Below are 6,647 nucleotides of genomic sequence, written 5' to 3' on the forward strand. Positions count from 1 at the left end.
ATTGTAGAACACATCAAGGAAGATCAACCACAAGGCAAGGAGTGCATAGTTTAGGAATTCTGAATTTTATTTTGTGTAATTCAATTTCTTTTGTATTTCATTTGAGTTGTAATTACATTCAACTTTGATTAATTAGTGGAATAATTACGTGTAGACGGTGAGTGTGTCTTCAATGGCTCAAAGTGTCTAGAAGCCTCACCTTAGGATTCGTCTAGTTTAAAGATTTTTAGTTAGCAATCTTTAAATTGTGCTTAGTTAATTGTTTTGCTTTAATTACTTGTTTGTATTGTTAATTGCTTTGCATAGTTTTCTTTGCATAAAATTGTGTTTTTATTTCTACTTGTGATTTACGTAGTTTACTTAGAAAAAGGTTTGTGACAAGTTGTGAGGGATAGATTTTGGCAAGGAAAGACTTGGTACTTAAGAAGTCCTAGTGACTCACCTCTCTTTCCTGGAAAGCTACCTTCACTACTATCCTTATCTTTTTTTGGGGTAAAATACTTAGAACACAAGTCTTTAACCATGTCTTCTCCATCTTGTGATTCTAATGAAAGTGATGTAACAATTCTTAAAACCCTTTTGGAAAAAGTTGCCTAAGATGTTCAAGCACTTTCATTTAGACAATTGCATCATGAGGCCCAACTTAAAGAGAGGGATGCTCAATTTGCTCTAATGCGAGATGATTTGAAAATGGTTCACATACATCTAGCTCTAAGGATAATGAATAATATGGGGAACAAAGCCTTAGGATCAATGAATATTATCAACCACCCCCAAGAAGAGTTAAAAGAGAAAAGAAAGAAAGCCCTAGAGAGGTTAGGATAGATCTACTTCATTTCCATGGTAAAGAGAATGTAGAAACCTATCTAGATTGGGAAATGAAAGTAGAAAAATTGTTTGCTTGTCACAATGTGAGTGAAGAAAACAAAGTATCCTTAGCCACTCTAAGTTTCCAAGGCAATGCTATGTATTTATTGGTGGACGACCATTGAGAGAGAAAGGCGTCTTCATAAGGATCTTCCCATAGAATATTGGAATGATCTTAGGGGAGCCTTAAGACGTCGCCATATTCCCTCCTACTATAATAGGGAGTTAACGGACAAGGTCCAAAGACTCCAACAAAGAACCATGAGTGTAGAGGAGTATAGGCAAAAAAATGGAACTACCATAGCAAGATTTCTAAGTGGGCTTAATTTTGAGATTAGAGATAGAGTTGAACTCTTACCCTACCAAGACTTGAATGATTTAGTTCAATTGTGTATCAAAGTTGAACAACAAAATTTGAGGAAAACTTCAAGTTGTTGGGAAGATTCATACCCTAACTCTTATCCAAGAAGAGAGTTTAAAAGGGAGGAAAGTGTGACTAAGGAAAAACCAAGAGAAACTCCCAAAAATGTAGGGAAAGATATGCTCAATCCACCTATTCGCACTAGGGATGTTAAATGCTTTAAATGTTTTGGAAGAGGTCATGTACAAGCTCAATACCCAAATCAAAGAACTTTATTTTTCAGGGGGGTAGATGAGTATAGTAGTTGTGATGATCCACCTAGTGAGAAAGAAGAGGAGGGGAACAATGAAAGAGTATATCCTTGTGAGGGGGAATTAATGATGATCCAAAGATCCCTCAACAACCGATCTAGTGTGAACCAAAAGACACAGAGGGAGAACATTTTCCAAACAAGATGTAAAGTTTTTGAAAATGTTTGTTCTCTCATTGTGGATTGTGGCTCTTGCTGCAATTGTTGTAGCACTAGAACAATTGAAAAGCTAAACCTACAAATAATACCTCATCCTAAACCTTATAAACTTCAATGGATCAATGAAGATGGGGAATTAGCTGTAGATAAGCAAGTGAAAGTCGAGTTGTCTGTGGGAAACTATAAAGACAGTTTTATGTGATGTAGTTTCCATGGAAGCTTGTCATATTTTGTTGGGTAGACCTTGGCAATTTGATAAAAAAAAAACTATGCACAATGGTCTTACCAATGAGATTACTTTCACTCAAAGAAAAGAAGTTTATACTTCATCCTTTATCACCTTCACAAGTGGTAGAGGATCAAGTGCAAATGAAAAAAAAGAGAGAGGAATAAAAAATAATAAAAATAGAAAACCAAGAAAAATTCCTTAGGGAGAAAAAAGAGTGGGAGAAGAGTGTTCCTTCCCACAAGGTCATTCAACAAGAAGAAACAATTAAAAACACATTTGAAAATATGATTCTTGTTGAACAATCTTCAAGCCTTTTAAAAGGAACACATAGAAAAATTCTTAAAGAGGTTAATTTAGAACAAGGGAGGAAAAACTTAGAAAAGAAAATTATGTACTCATCTCTAAAGAAATCTTGTGACAAGATGCCAAAAACAATAGAAAAACAAGAAGGGCAACTTAATAAAATTGATTTTTATACAACTGCTCAAACTAACACATTTGCTTTTTTTGATGATTCCAATAGATGGACCTTTGATCCAGGAGGATGGGCATAGTTGTCAAAACAATAAAAAGGATGCTATTCGAGATCGACCCTATAGATATGAGGATAGATCTTCTCAAGAAGGATGAGATGATGGACACCATCCAACCACATTCATCCCCCTAACAATGAAGAAGAAGAAGCATTGGATTTGAGAACAAATCCTTTTCAAGAGGGAGGGGATGATGGAAGAGGCCCAAGCACAAGCCCACATGCAAGCCCACCAAAGGGTAGATTTGGGCCAACCCCTAGAGTTATGGCCAAGAGGATCCAAGAAGACGTTCTTTTACATGTTCAAATGCCATAAACTCTAGTGTAGAGTAGACTTTAATTTCTTGTCAAAATTAGATTAGGAATTTTATTTGTAATTTTTCTTTAGATGAAATTTGGCACCTAAAAACCAACCTTGGGTAAATTAGGATTTCTAAAACACCTAATTATAACCAAGGCCGGTTATGTTTAACCAAGGCACATTTTCCATATATTCCATATTTAACATGTGCTAAACATTTTTCATCACATGTTAAATATGCTTCATGTGCTCCATGTGCTAAGTGTAAAATAGGCGCCAATTTCAAATTCTTTTTCCATTGAATTTCCCTCCAATTCTCTTGTTCAAATCCAGCCCTCACTTGCTATATAATGAGGTGCTTGGGTCATGTAAATTCAAGATTAATATACTTAGTGAATTGCTACCAAATTGTGCCAATTTCACTTCTTGCCCAAAACCTCCTAGGTTAAGATTTTAATCTTCACAAACTTTCCCTTTCCAAGTAGAGTTGGCCTCACCACTCTCAATCCCTACCTCTCATTCACCTTCAAGGTCACCACCACTCTTAGGAGGACCTTGCTTCATCTTCAATCCATGATGCTTCCGCCATTCACCAACAAAATCCGAAAACTATGAAGGCACATCTCCATCATTGGAGGTTGTTCAACAAGAAGCATATTTTCAAAGGTATTTTCAAATTTTTCATCTTGTTGAATGACCTTGTGGGAAGGAACACTCTTCTCCCACGCCTTTTGCTCCCTAAGGGCTTTTCTTTTTTCTAGTTTTATTTTTTTTTTGTCTTCATCCCTCTTTTGTTTCATTTGTACTTTTTCTTTTACCACTTGTGAATGTGATAAATGTTTAAGTATAAAATTCTTTTCATTATGGGTGAAGGTAATCTCGTTGATTAGACCATTGTTCATGGTTTTCTTGTCAAATTGCCAAGGTCTACCCAATAAGACGTGACAAGCTTCCATGGGAACTACATCACATAAAACGTTATCTTTGTAGTTACCCACAAAAAAACTCGACTTTCACTTGCTTGTCTACAGTTAGTTCCCCATCTTCATTGATCCATTGAAGTTTGTAAGGTTTTGGATGAGGGACTAATTGTAGATTTAGCTTTTCAACCATCCTAGCGCTATAACAATTGCAGCATGAGCCACTATCCACAATGAGAGAACATATATTTTCTAAAACCTTGCATCTTGTATGAAAGATGTTCTCTCTTTGTGTTTCTAGGTTCACACTAGTTTGGTTGTTGGGGGTTCTTCTAATCATCATTAATTACCCCTCACGTGGTTATACTCTCTCATTGTTCTCCTCTTCTTTCCCACTAGGTACATCATCACAGCTACTATACTCATCTTCCCCCCTTAAAAATTGAGTTTGTACATGACCTCTTCCATAACATTTAAAGCACTTGACATCCCTAGCGTGGATAGGTGGAGTGAACATATCTTTTCCTACACTTTTGGGAGTTTCTCTTGGTTTTTCCTTAGGTACATTCTCCTCCCTTTTAAATTCTCTCCTTGGATAAGAATTAGGGTATGAAACTTCCCTACGACTTGAAGTTTTCCTCAAATTTTGTTGTTCAACCTTGATACACAATTGAACTAAATCAAGGCTTTGTAGGGTAGAGTTCAACTCTATCTCTAATCTCAAGGTTAAGCCCACTTAAAAATCTTGCTATGGTAGTGGCTTCGGATTCCCTAATGGAGGCTCTCACCATATATAATTCCATTTTTTTCCTATATTCCTCTACACTCATGGTCTTTTGTTGGAGTTTTTGGAGCTTGTCTATTAACTCCGTATTGTAATAGGAGGGAATATGGCGGCGTCTTAAAGCTCCTCTAAGATCATTCCAATATTCTATGGGAGGATCTTTATGAAGACGTCTATCTCTCTCAAGGGCCGTCCACCAATACATAGCATTGCCTTGAAAACTTAGAGTGGCTAAGGGTACTTTGTTTTCTTTGCTTACTTTGTGACAAGCAAACAATTGTTCTACTTTCATCTCCCAATCTAGATAAATTTCTACATTTTCTTTGCCATGGAAATGAGGTAGATCTACCCTAACCTCTCTTGGGCTTTCTCTTTCTTGTCTTTCTCTTCTAGTTTGTCTAGGTTGGGGTTGGTAATATTCATTGATCTTCACACTTTCTTCCCCAAAAGATTCATGATGTTTAGAACTAGAAGCATGGGAACTTTTTTTAGATTTGCTAGAGTTTTCATCCTTTCCTTTAGCCATTTTCAGCTCTTTGAGTTGCTCCTCATGTTTTAAATATCTATATGAGAGTGATTGAAAGTCCTTTGATAATTGTTTTAAAAGGGTTTTAATGGACTTTAGATCACTTTCACTAGATCTAGAAGAATGGGCTGACATGGTTAAAGTTTTGTGTTAAAAGTAATTTACCTCAAGAAAGAAAAGGAGAGTAAGGAAGGTAGCTTTCCAGGAAAGAGAGGTGGATCACTAGGATCTCTTAAGTACCAAATCTTTCCTTGCCAAAATCTATCCCTCAAAACTTCTCACAAGTATTTTTCTAAGTAATTTACTTAGATCACAATTAAGAATGATAAACACAATTTTATGCAAAAGAAACAATACAAAACAATTAAACAAACAAAGCAAATAAGCAATGCAAAACAATTAACAAATCACAATTAAAATATACTAACTAGAAAGCTTTTAAAACTAGGCGTATCCTAAGGTGAAGCTTCTAGACACTTAGGCACTGTTTGCTTCTTTTGATGTACTGTTCACAAGGAAAGAAGTGAGAGGATATCCATGGTTTGGATCCAGGGTTTTGCAGGGAAGAGGAGGATATACCTGTGAATAGTAAATATCCTCTCCCCTCAAAATGAAGAGATGTAGAGGGAAAACCACATCATCATGTTCTATTTTCGAATTTACCCTCATTAATCTACAAAGATTTTTAATATTAAAAAACATAATTTTTTGTTATTTTTATAAGATGTGATTTATTTTCTAATTTTATAGTATATATTTAATATTTTAATAAATTTTTTGAAGTTCTCTTTTTATTTAATTTGTTGCTGCATTTATATTAATATATTTTTTATAATTATTATGTTTATGAGTTAGTAATTTATTTGATAATAGTTTTTTATGAAATTATTTTCTATTGTTAATTACGTTATATTTTTTAGTATTTTTTTATTATAGGGTTCTTAATAATAAAAAATATTATACTTTATTTATATAAGATAAGATTTATTTTCTAATTTTATAATGCATGTTTAATATTTTAAGAATTTATTTGAAGTTTTATTTTTATTTAATTTCTTGAATACTTTTTTTCTAATTATAATTTTTAAATTATATCTATTTATATTTAATATATATTTATTTTCTAATTTTAATTTTTAAATCTACGAAATATGTGAAAGTTATTTTTTTAAAACAAAAATAACTCATTTCATTATTAAAAAAAATTAATAGGCAAGGATAAATTTGTAAAGTAACATTTAACAATTATTTTTAAAAAAAAACTCCCTCACAACCATCATATCAATCACAAACTCCCATAAACTTTCCTCACACATCCACTCTAACATACTCCAATCCAAACAACCTCACTTTCTTCTCACATCCTTCCACATCCACTCTCTCAAATCCTCACACATCCACTCCCCAATCCAAACACACTCACCGTCTAATGCGTAATTAATATACTATTTAATCAAAGTTAAATGTGATTACAATTCAAAAGAAATACAATAGAACTTGAATTACAAAAGTAAAATTCAGATTTCCTATACTATGCACTCCTTTGCTTTTTCGCATTCTTTCTTGTTGTATCCCACACTTTGTATGTTTTTGTAATCTTATTTGCTGCAGCCACTTGCTTCACCTCTTAAGGTTAGTCAATTTAAATCTTTCGAAAT

Source organism: Phaseolus vulgaris, chromosome 2 (assembly GCF_051622355.1).
Source record: "Phaseolus vulgaris cultivar YP4 chromosome 2, ASM5162235v1, whole genome shotgun sequence".
NCBI classification, from domain to species: domain Eukaryota; kingdom Viridiplantae; phylum Streptophyta; class Magnoliopsida; order Fabales; family Fabaceae; genus Phaseolus; species Phaseolus vulgaris.